Consider the following 12,598-nt stretch of genomic DNA (forward strand, 5'->3'; position numbering starts at 1 on the left):
GTAAAGTACAGCTCAATTTAATAATTTTACCTCAGTTTTAAAAAATGACCCTAGTGCCTTCCAGTGAAGGGTAATAGATGTACACAGCTCACCATGAAATATCCTTGCCAAAAAAATTGAACCTGAATCTAGCCATGGCTGCAGATGTAACCGGGCTTCCAGAAAGTAAAGGGGACAGAGGAGCATGTGAAATCATACCAACAGGATTCAACCAGACAAACTGAGAATATGGGACATTCTACAGGGCAAATGATATTGTACCTCTGGTGAATAAAAATGATATACAGGAATGGGGAAAGGGGAAGAAAGGATTCTAGATGAAGAGAGAATTAAGAGCTATGTTAACAAAAACAATAGTTGGCCATTATTTGGGTCTTGATTCAGACAAACCACCTGTAAAAAGCCGTTTTTATTTATTTATTTATTTGACAGAAATCACAGGTAGGCAGAGAGGCAGGCAGAGAGAGAGGAGGAAGCAGGCTCCCCGCTGAGCAGAGAGCCTGATGTGGGGCTTGACCCCAGGACCCTGGGATCATGACCTGAGCTGAAGGCAGATGCATTAACCCACTGAGCCACCCAGGTGCCCCAAAAAGCCATTTTTGAGACAACCAGGAAAACTTGAACCCAGACTAGGTATTCGATTATATTAAGGAATCAGTGTTAATTTTATTAGGTGTGATAATGGTACTGTGTTCATAAAGTCTGTATCCTGTTAGACACTTAAGTATTTATGGGTGAAATTATGTCATTTCCTTTAAAATAAGTCCTGGGAGGGGGCGGGGGTAAGTACGGAGGGAAATAAATGAAGCAAGAAAGCCAAAGTAGGGCGCCTGGGTGGCTCAGTTGGTTAAGCAACTGCCTTCGGCTCAGTTCAAGATCCGGGAGAGCCAGGACTGAGTCCCGCATTGGGCTCCCAGCTCCATGGGGAGTCTCCTTCTCCCTCTGACCTTTTCCCTCTCTCCTGCTCTCTCACTGTCTCTCTCTCTCAAATAAATAAATAAAATCTTAAAAAAAAAAAGAAAAGAAAAGAAAGCCAAAGTAGTAGTAACTCTTACAGCTGAGTGACAGATGAACTGGGATTTATTAAAGTATTCTCTATTTTTCCGCATGTTATTAAGTTATTGAGCTTCAAACTCACTCTTCTATACTTTGCCTTTCGATGGGGGGGGTGGGAAGCGAGCGTTCCCATTTCAGCTTGGCCCACGGCTTCCTGCTAGACTCCGCCTATAGGGGGCGATAGAGGGAGACTGCAAGGCGGGAGGAGGACGTAGCGACTTAAACTCCTTTCTGTTCTTCCTTGTTCCCTCCTGTCAGCTTCCTGCTGCTGTCAGCATTCCCCCAGAACATTTCTTCACCGCCGCCCCAGCAGCGCCTTTCGTTGTCTGCAGCTGAATCCGGTTCGTCGTTTTCTAGGATTCACAAAACCAGACTTATCCCACCCCCATCAGCAACACCAGCATGAGGTGAGTAGCACCCCCTCCTCAGGGGTCTCGGTCCCAGTTCCACCGAGCCCTTCCTCCAAGGTTCAAAGTTGTAACAATTCCATTCTCTCTCCTTTGTACCCCAGCCCTGGGGCTGGTAGCCGCTTCCTGCGCTGACTTTCTTGACGATCCCTCAGACCTCTCTTTTCACCGCTCGAGTTAGCTCAACAACTTTATGCCTAGTTAACGTTTTGTTTGTTTTGCTTTTTAAATAGTAAATCCCGTCTGTTCAAATTAACTAACGCGCTTTCTACCTCCCTACTGGTCCCCGATGAGAGGTACCCGGACTCCCATCAGTCATGGGTTGAGGGCTGCGTTCGGGGGGCTCATCCCCCAGCATTCCTGGTCTGCCACATGGGTAGCAAAGCCAACTTCAGCAGCTGAGCAGGTTCCAGTGGCAAGTAATACAGGCGCCACGAATTGGAAGTTGCGCCAGTGTGCACTAAAGTGATAAAGAAGGTGGGGGCGGCTCGGCGATTTTGCTACACAGCCAGATGCCCTTTATAAAACATTAATTTCTAATTACGGAAGCGTTAATTGTCCTTGAAGGACAGTTAGGAAGAAAAAACTGAAGTTCTCTCTGTCACCAGCCCCAGTTCTGATTCCCTTCTCTTCCCTCCTACCCAGAGGCAGCCAGTGTTACCGCTTATCATTTACATGTGTTTTTCTACATATATATGCTAAACATACATGGCTTTATGTGTAGGTTTAATTTTTTTGCATAGTAATACGTATCTTTTTGCAAGTTGCTTTATTCACTAAACAATTTGTCTTGTATGTCACTCCATATGAAGAAACCTCATTCGTTTCTTTCTTTTGTTTTTAAGATTTTTATTTATTGGGGCACCTGAGTGGCTAACCTGGTTAATCGGCTTCCTTCAGCACAGGTCATGATCTCAGGGTCCTGGGATCCAGCTGTGCATCAGGCTCCCTGCTCAGGAGGAGCCTGCTTCTCCCTCTCCCTGTTTTCTCTCTCTCTACCTGTCTCTGTCAAATAAATACATAAAATCTTAAAAAAAAAAAAACCTCTTATTAAAAAAAAAAAAGATTTTTACTTATTTGAGGGGGGAAGGGCAGAGGGAAAAGCCGACTTCCCTCTGAGCAGGGGAGTCTGAGGCAGGGCTCGATCCCAGGATCCAGAGATCATGACCTGAGCCAAAAGTCAGGTGGTTAACTGTCTGAGCCACCCCGTCACCCCATCTCATTCTTTTCACCTGCTTCGTAATATTCCTTATTAAGGGCGCATATGCCCTTGTTTATTTCCCTCTTGCCCTATGTTCACTCTTAACAACATTCTGTGATTCATGTTCTTGTCCCTGCATCTTTGTACCTGTTCAGCAGTGTTTATTTCTAGAGTCGAGACAGTAGAAGAAATGTTGGGTCAGATAGAATGCATATTTGCAACTTGCGTTAGATGTTAAAAAATATGTCCTCCAAAAGGTGGTTGCAGTTTACGGGCTGTGATATTGTGATTGGTAATAAGAAATATAAATTTGGCCTCCCTTTCGTTTCTCGCATACAGCTCCTAAAACCCTTGGAATTTCCGAAGTGATGAGAGCAACAAAGGTGTCTTTTGTTATGTTAATGAGTGACATTTGGGCTGCACCTAAGGATGGGGGCTGGTTGCCAGGGGAACCAAGTATGAATAAAGGGTTGGAACTTTCAGTCCCACCCCCTGACCTCCCCGGAGGGGAGAGGGGCTGGAGGTTGAATCAATCACCAATGGCCAATGATTAAATCAGTCCTGACTTTGTAATGAAGCCTCCATAAAACCCCAAAGGACCGCGTTCGTAGAGCTTTCAGGTTGTTGAACATGTGGAGTTTTGGGCACAGTGGCAGGCCTGGAGAGGGCATGGAAGCCCCTCATCCTTTCCCCATACCTTGCCCTGTGGATCTCTTCCATCTAGCTGTTTCTGGGTTATATCCTTTTATAACAAACCGGTGATCTAGTAAGTAAGATGTTTCTCCGAGTTCTGTGAGCCGCTCTAGCAAATTAATCGAATCCCAGGAGATGGTCATTGGAACCTCCAGTCTATAGCTGGTCAGTCAGAAGCAGGGGAACAGCCTGCCTTGCGACTGGCATCTGAAGTTGGTGTAGGGTGGCTAGGGGCAGGGGAACAGCCTTGTAGGACTGAACTCTTTAACCTGGGCAGTCTGGTGCCATCTCCGGGTAGGTGGTATTGGAATTGAGTTGAATTCTTGGGACTCACTGCTGGTGTCAGTGCTTGCTTGCTTGCTTGCTATTGTGTGGAAAGCCCTTCCCCCAGCTTTGGATTTGGGTCCGGGAACCCAAAAGGGTTGGTGTTCAGTGAATTGGGATTTGCTAGACTGTCCGTGGCTCACAGAAGCATGTGGTTTGGGAAAAGAAAGGATGAAGGGAAGGAGGGTGGTGGTGAAGCTCTTTATTCCTGGGTGTCCATGTGGTCACCCAAGGAACGGAGCAGCAACTGTGCTGCGTTCAGTTACTAAACAAAGACTCAGCTCCTGGGCAGTTGGAATAAGGAAGTGCATACTGATGAGAAAAAGGCAAAATATTCAATCCCTTGGTCATTGTTATCTGTAATAGCTAAACTAAAAGGGAACGCTCAGTTGGACTTTGATGTTAGTCCAGATTCCGATTTCAGTGAGTCTGAGCTTTGGCCATTAGCCTCAAAGCGGCCCCCCAAGGTAAAAGTCACTGTGGGGGAAGGGTAAAACCAGGAAACTTTTGAAACTAGGGGGCTGTAGTGTGAAAGAGTTGTTTTCATTTTGTCTGTCAGTATCCTTGGCTTCCTGAGGAAGTTTCACTGAACCGGTTTGGGGGAGTAACTGATTGGGGGCCACTGGTGTCTCTGGTCTGAATTCCTCTGGGTGGAAGAGCGTGTTTGGGTGGCTGTGGGACCCACCGGTCACTATGGAACAGTCCCAGGTGTCTGTTAGTGATCCAGACATTCCCGAGGTGGTGGACTGCATGAAAGCCGCCCTAAACCTTGTTAATCCTTAGAAAGGGGACTGTCCTTAGCCTGCATCAATGCCAAGTGGGAACCCCGATGAAGCCAGCTGATAGGCTTCCTATGCAAGGCATCTGGGACTGGCTTTATGATGACGGAGATATTAACCCGGCCAGTATGCCCATTACCCAGGTCAGGGTAAATGCTGTGGCTTGAGGGGATCCCTTTCAGAGAGTGCCCCGTGTAACCTCATTGTGGCAAAACCAAAAAACACCTCGGGAAGCCTCATCAAATTTCTTGTCTCAGTTTCTCTTCAGGTACCTTACAGATGCTAATAGAAACCGTAGGTTAATTAACAAGCCAATGGGGAAAGTCAGGGGATGCTGCTGAACTAGGTGGAAAATTTTGACGTTATTAAGAAATATGGTGAATAAAGTGAATATTGATAGGAGCGAAACAAAGAGGAAACATAAAGGGGACTCATCCCAGCCGGGTGGAAATTTTTAGATGATTAGTAAAAAATGGGTGAACTGGGTTTTTTTGTTTTTTTGTTTAGTATATATAAATTGCGTAAGCTTTTAAAAAAAGAAATAGGATGAATAAAACACTGATGGGATAAAGACAAAGGCTTTAATATAGCCCTATCTAATGTTGGTCAGGCCAAATGGACCCCTGTTGCTCCCCCAACATTAAAGGGCCCCAAACAATTCTGCTTTATTTATCCCTGTTCAGAGAAATTTTTACAAGCTGGAAGGCAAAAATTACAATGAAGTACCAGACCAGCAACTGCGTGAGTGAGCAGTTTGGCAGATTAATCAAGATAAAAAGATTGACAAAAGGGTTAGGGTCCCTTGGCTTGACCCTCTCACTGGGGACCCAGAGCCTTTGTAGCACAAGAAGTGCATAAAGTGGTCAGAGAAGAGAAGTTTCCCTGAGTCCTTGATCTGGGAGTCCCATAAACTATGGTACCAGAACCCATTGGTAAAGCCCTGACTCCTGCCACAGTTAGATTGACAGAATGTCAAAACACAGGATTGATAGGATTATGAAAGTTGGAATGCTGAAGCCAATACTCTCTAAGGAAATCATGTTGACTTTACCTGAATGCTTTATGGGGATGGATATTAAATGTGGCTGAGGAACACTTCCCTACCCTATATAACCTGATGATGAAGTCCTAACAGAGGCTACAGCTAGGAATGTGAGTTGATAGAATCTAGGTAAAAGTTTGTAGGAGGGTTTGTATGTTTGAATAGACTTTATGGGAAAGGATTGCATTTCTTTTACCTGATGGTTAAAAGGCAAAATATTAGGGATTGACAAGGGGTGGACATAGTATCTGATGGGAATCCTTCCCCTACCTAGTAACAGAAGGCATATACATATGCCCTTCGAGCAATAAATATTAAGTAGACCTGCTAAATGGGAACCAGTAAGATGCCTGAGCCCACGCAGTGGAGGGTGTAAACTGGAATGCTGGTCGAGACCAATTCTTGGCAATAGCGCTTCATAGAGTGTAGACTGAAGCTTATGGCAAGAGCCTGGGAGCGCCTCCCAGTGACCACTACTGGGACTTTGGGGAAGGGAGTTTTTTTGAAAGGCATTTGCTACCTTGCTGTGTGGGGTATTAATTGAAGGTGAGGGACATACATGATCTTGAAACCTGAAATACCCACAATGTCTAGAATGATGTTGGAAAAACACCTTAATGGGGATGGCAGTGCCTGGGGAATGCCAGCACAAGCTTCCTCAGGAGCAGTGAGCCCCTTTTCCCCGGGACTGACTCAAGAATGGTATGGGGAGCTTGCTGGGTTCTCTCATCACTTAGTACCTATAAACAGCTCCCGACTGACAGATAAAGAGCTGCTTGAAATGTGGACAGAAGTTCCACGGTTGGGGGCGGGGGGTAGAATGGACATTATCTTGCTTGGAAGGCCTCCATTCTGATTGAAAAAGGTAAAAAACCCAGCTCAGTGCCTGAACTGCATGCTGTTTCACTGGCCGTGATGGAAGAACTGAACTGTGATAAAAAGCCAGTATGTTTGACTTGTTACCGACTAATGGGCAGTAGCCAGTGGGCTGGGCTTCTGGTCAGCAGGAGGGCGGTGGAAACGTGGCCCATTAAATAGATGCCCATGCAGGGCCTAGTCCTATGGAAATTTAAGGGGTGTATTAAGGTAGGACATGTCAACGCCCATCAGAAGAACTCCCTTCTGGGTTTGGAAGGTGGTTTGAACAAACACATCCCCACGTGCTCCTTGGAGGTGGCTGCCTAGGTCCACGAGATGAGTGGACACTGCAGAGATGGGCTGGTTCCACACTTGTCCCTCTGGTACCTTCTGAGGCACAGAATGTTAGTAAGAATTGTTCTGTTTTGGCAAAGGAGACAGAGACTACAGATGGCCTTGTGGCAGATTTTTTGGTGGGAGAGACCTTAACATAGCTGGCGAGTGAGCCTGATGCTGGCAGCAGGGAGTGGGGGGCACCATGAATGGGTCCTGACAGCAGGAGTCACTGACTCTAGACTGGCTTTGCTTTCCCGGTGGGAGAGGCAGACACTCCCATGCTGGGAAAGAACCAGAACTGAAGATAGGGCGCTACTTTGTACAGGCCATCCACACTTCAGACGGGGGAATGTACTTTACAGCTGATAATGACCAACACTTGTCAGGGATATCCTCCTCAAAGTACTAGTTAGACAGAGAATGAAGGGGGCGATTAAACAGTGGTTGTCAGGGAGCCTGGGGTGGCTCAGTGGGTTAAGCCTCTGCCTTCGACTCGGGTCGTGATCTCAGGGTCCTGGGATCGAGCCCTGCATCAGGCTCTCTGCTCAGAGGGGAGCCTGCTTCCCTCTCTCTCTCTCTGCCTGCCTCTCTAACTACTTGTGGTCTCTCTCTCTGTGTCAAATAAATAAATAAATAAAAAGTCTTTAAGGAAAAAAAAGCAGTGGTTGTCTAAAAATGGGGGAGTCAGTGTGGGCAAGGAGGAGAGACACACATGAAGGGGGCTGGCTTACAGGCCTGCACCAGTGTGTTCCCACACACAGTGCGAACACGAGGAGGCTAACCCCTGGATAGATTGCTGTTTTTCTGGTGGATCTGGGGAAGAGGGGGTATGGAAGGTGCTAGTATTCTTTTCCACGCCGCCTCAACTTTTTTTTCTCTACTCGACGCAGTGTCACAGGACCCCTATGGGGGCTGCATCGATTCCTAAGCAAGAAACTGCAACTGTGTATTTTTAACCTTTGTGTCCGAATTCCTAAGGGCCCAATGGGGCAGGATGGGCCTTCACCCCTTTTGGTGAAATTGGGGCTAACAGTGAACACTCAGCTGGCGGTAAAGATAGCCCACCAGTTCTGCACGTGGGTAACCTCACCTTATCTGACTAGAACTGCACTGAGGGGGAGGGACTTGCTAGACTAGTTTTGCCGCCTGGAGTCTACCCCAGCGCAGTGACCAAACCTAATGTCCCTTCCAGAGGTGGGAAGGTTTGGGTATAAATGAAGGGGAAGAAAAATAGTAGCTGAGGGGTAAGGGAATGAATACGGGGGTTATATATAATGAGGGAAATCCAATATTACATTGACATTGCCAAAGAGGCTTCGAACAGGTGCTGTTCCTTCTTAGCCTGAGTATACCAGATGCCTGAGAGAGTGAAGCGGTGTAGTGCACTCTTGTTTTTGGGACCTGAGGGGATGGCATGAAAGCCTACAAACCTGAGTGGCCAGCCGTCTGCGAGGAGGACTGCTCGTCCTCTGTATGATGCTGGACTGGACAGTTATTAATGACTGGATGATATCTCTTTTGAGTTTTATGATTGTTTTGCTATGAGGGATCCATATTCGAAGACCAGGGTGGACTGTGATATTGTGGTTTATAATAAGACATATATTAGGTCTTCGTTTTAGGAGTAAGGAAACTCCTAAAACCTTTGGAATTTCCTCAGTGTTGAGAGCCTTGAAGGTGTCTTTTGTTATGTTCATGAGTGACTTGGACTGCACCTAAGGAATGGGGCTGGTTGCCTTGGGAACGAACCTTGTGATTAGAAGGTTGGAAATTTCAGTCCCACCCCTCTGATAGGTATGTGTGTGTAGGGGGGTGTTATTGAATCAATCACCATTGGCCATTGATTTAAACTAAAAGGATGGGGTTCAGAGAGCTTAGGGGTTGGTGAGCAGGTAGAACTGTGGGTAGAGTGGCGCACCTGGAGAGGGCATGGAAACTTCTCATCCTTTTCCCATACCTCCCCCGTGCCTCTCTTCCGAATGGCTGTTCTGAATTATATCATTCTATAATAAACCAATGATCTAGTAAGTAAAATGTTTCTCTGAATTCCGTGACGCGCTCGAGCAGATGAAAACCCAAGGAGTAGGTCGTTGGAACCTAGCTGGTCAGTCCGAAGGACCAGTCAACATAGACTTAGAACTGGTGATTGAGTTACCAAGAAGGTAATCATTGGAACCTCCTATCTATCTATAGCCATTGGTCAGATGCATAAGTAACAACCGGCTTTTGTGACTGGTGTCTGAGGAGAGGTGTGTGTGGCGTTGAGGGTGGAGGAGGGCTGGTGGCAGTCTTGTAGGACTGAATCCTTAACCTGTAGAATCTGATACTCGTTTCCAGGTGTAGTTAGTGTCAGAATTGAGTTGAATTCTCAGGTACCCTGTTGGTGTTTAAGAATTGTTCGTCATTGTGGGGAACCCTGCCCCCCACACATTGGAAATTGTGTTTCAGAGTATCTCGAAGGCAAGTGACCTAGGAGGGTGCCAGTGCTCTTACTACAGGATGTAACATAGCTGCCTTATCCTACATATCCCATCTGGCCCTCATCTGTGTTCCTTTAGCAGAAGATAACACGAGTGAGAGCTGTTCGCCCTAACCATGCCACAAAGCAACAGACACCTTCTGCACCCTACTCCCTAAGGGGCCACCAAGGTGGAACTACGGTACTCAAGCTGGAGGTACCAAGACCCTCAGGGAGTCTGAATTCAGCGTGGCTGTGTGCTCTCCAGCTGAGAGTAGAGTCTCATGGAGACTGTTGGATGGGACTTTTCCCGAGCCCACGTGACAACCCCTAGCGACTCTTGGAAATAACTAAGTGCATTTTGTGGGGGTTCTGAGGGCCTTGCATGAGCAAGGCGGGGCGGTAGTTAGGTTATACCTAGCTTTTCTATTATGCAACCAACAGTGGACCTGGTGCCTGTGGGTGTGGGAGTTATGGAGAGAAAGCTACATAGAATCTCTCTCAGTTATCCGCCTGTATTCTAGGGCTGGGATCCTGTGATGGACTCTCTAAAGATGTGAAAACTGCAAATATTAACTACCTCATAGATATCTGAAAAGAAACTTTTTTCGGGGATAGGAAGGAATCAGCAAGGCCAAGGATCTGAGGTGGGAATGTGCTTTATCATGTTCAAGGAATGATAAGGAGGCTGGTTGGTACAGAGAGTGTGAGGGGGGCAAGAAGAAGGAAAGGATGTGAGAGAGATAATGATAGGGACTAGAGACTCGCTCTGCTTTTCCAGATCGCTTCCTGCCCAAGGGTTGTTCTAAATCTCATAGCTTTTTCAGGCCAGGTCTTGATTTCTTTGGTGATTCAGTTCCCTCAAAACCTCAGTAATCCTCTGATATTTTTGTTTTAGACGTTGACCACGTTCTCTTCCTAGATGTGGTTGTGGCGTCTGCCTTACGTATCTGTCTCCTTGTTCCTGCGCTGCTCCCTTTTGAAACTTAACACAGCAGGCTTAGATGAGAAGGGCACCACCACCTTCTGTCTGTCACTTTAGGGCAGAGTGCCCCTGTTTAAGGAGTTTTATAAGCCTTTGTGTCAAGAGCTCAGGCGGTCCCACAGGATAACACTGAACATGAGGAACCAAATGACAGACCACCAGAGTGGTTGGTCACTGCTGTGGAAAAGCCACTTCTAAACTACGGGTAAGCAGTTTTAGAGAAAGCCATGGAAGCTGGTGGCTGGATCCTAGCGGGGAAGCTACAAAGGGTCGCCCTCCCCCAGACCAGGGAGATGGATAAGAAACGGCCTTGTGACAGTCTCCCATAAGATAGGGGCGAGAAGCAGCACTATAACAACTCCCTGTGCTTAACTCCCTTTATTCCAGGAGGCATCACAGAGGATTTGGCCCTGAGTTGGGTCAGACTGCAGATCCATTGTTTATGGGGCCTAGGTAGAGATATGCAGGGGCACCAGATGTCATGAGGGAGCTGTTCCCCTCCACCTTTGTCACACAAAGCCCTTTTCAGTCTTGTCTTACTATTTGGGATACAGAAGCAGTCAGCTCTCCCTTCTTCCTCCCTTCCTCCCTCCCTTCCTTTTTTCAAGATACTGAGATAGAACAGAGGGAAAGAGAGAATCTCAAGTAGACTCCATGCCCAGCAGGGAGCTGGACGTGGGGCTCAATCTCACAAACCTGAAATCACGACCTGAGCCAAAATCAAGAGTCGGAGGCTCAAGAGCTACCCAGGCTCTCTAGCAGTCAGCTTTTCTAGTCTTGCATCCCCAAATTTCTTACCGTTTCTGCAACTTAACCAGCCCATTCTTGCCTGAGCTTTCTTTTAACACCTTGCTGACTTTAGCAAGTAACCATCAATTCACACTCCTGAAATCGCATACCATCCTCCTTTCTGAAAGCTGTAGGCTCTGGAGGCACTTAGTGCGACTTTCTTTTATTACAGGTAACATCTGCTGTTTAACAAGACAAGACTCTCCATCTTTCTATCCTCCAATATCATTTTCCTTCTTGTGCACTGGTGCAAACAACAAAACTTTCATTATTGCTGATCTTACCTGACCGGGTGGGTGAACAGGTCACTGGGATAGCCCTCCCTGCTGTCATTCAGAAACCTGGGCTGACTGAGGCTTTGCTTGCTTCTACACGTGGCTACCAAGGTCATCCTTAGGACTGAGGTGTGGAGCTGTCTCTGTTACAGCTGGCTGCAAGGGGAGAAAAGTATACATTAGTATGTTTGCGAGGTTTACATGGACAGGCTGGAAATGGTATATGAAATTCGTGCTCTCATTCTTGCATGTGGCCACACCTGACTGCAAGGGAGGCTGGGAAATGTGTGCCCAGGAAGAAGAGAGCATGGAGTAGGTGAGCAGCTTGCAGTCTCTATGGAGTAGTTGTACTGGCAGTGTGGGTGGTGAGAAGTGGCTGAATTCTGGATTTATATAGAATGTAGAGACCTCAGGGGCATCTGGGTGGCTCAGTCAGTTAAGCATCTGCTTTCAGCTCAAGTCAGGGCCCAGGGTCTTGGGATTGAGCCCCACGTCAGGCTCCCTGCTCAGTAGAGAGTCTGTTCTTCCCTCTCCCCCTGCCTACCGCTCCCCCTGCTTGTGTCCTCTCTCTGTCGCATAAATAAAAATAAAATATTAAAAATAAAAGAAGATAGACACCTCAGAATTTGTTGACACCATGGTTTTGGGCCTGAAACGTTGGAAGGATAGAGTTGCTGTATGCGAGGATGGGCAAGGCTATCAAGAACTCCGTTTCAGACACGTGATTTTTGAGGTACCCACATGGAGACATTAAATAGGCAGTTGGAGATGCGGGTTTATAGTTCAAAGAAGTGGCCAGGACTGAATATATAAACGTGAGGGGGAGGGTTTGGTACATATATGGTATTTAAAGCTATTAAACTGCACTAACTACAAAACTATATACAGTAATACTGAATTTCATTGATTCTACAAAGTACATTTTTTTACATCTTAAGATCTTTGAAACTGGAATGAATCTTACAACACTAAATATGGTCTTCAATTATTATGATTGATAGTGTTTTCTTTGTTAGTATAATTTATTTTTTTTATTTATTTATTTTTTTAAGATTATTTATTTATTTATTTATTTATTTGTCAGAGAGAGAGCGAGCGAGAGCGAGCACAGGCAGACAGAGTGGAAGGCAGACTCAGAGGGAGAAGCAGGCTCCCTGCGGAGCAAGGAGCCCGATACGGGACTCGATCCCAGGACGCTGGGATCATGACCTGAGCCGAAGGCAGCTGCTTAACCAACTGAGCCACCCAGGCGTCCCTGTTAGTATAATTTAAAATAATGATGTCTTGCAACTGATGACACCCCAGATTCAATGAAACCATAATACTAAGAGTAAAAACGATGATGCTATTGAATATTTACTGTGCATCAGACACTGTGCTAAGCCACTTCCATGA

The 12,598-nt window shown here is 46.5% G+C and overlaps 1 protein-coding gene across 1 annotated transcript in view; it reads left to right on the forward strand.

Moving 5' to 3' along the window:
* MED14OS (MED14 opposite strand) overlaps nt 1–12,598 on the forward strand; it is a 354,140-nt gene that overhangs the window by 289,132 nt on the left and 52,410 nt on the right. Inside the window, exon 5 of the mRNA XM_032329519.1 lies at nt 1,315–1,463. The gene's annotated coding sequence lies outside the window, so the exon portion shown is untranslated. The remainder of the gene's footprint in view (nt 1–1,314; nt 1,464–12,598) is intronic.

The sequence above is a fragment of the Mustela erminea genome, chromosome X (assembly GCF_009829155.1).
Source record: "Mustela erminea isolate mMusErm1 chromosome X, mMusErm1.Pri, whole genome shotgun sequence".
Classification (NCBI taxonomy): domain Eukaryota; kingdom Metazoa; phylum Chordata; class Mammalia; order Carnivora; family Mustelidae; genus Mustela; species Mustela erminea.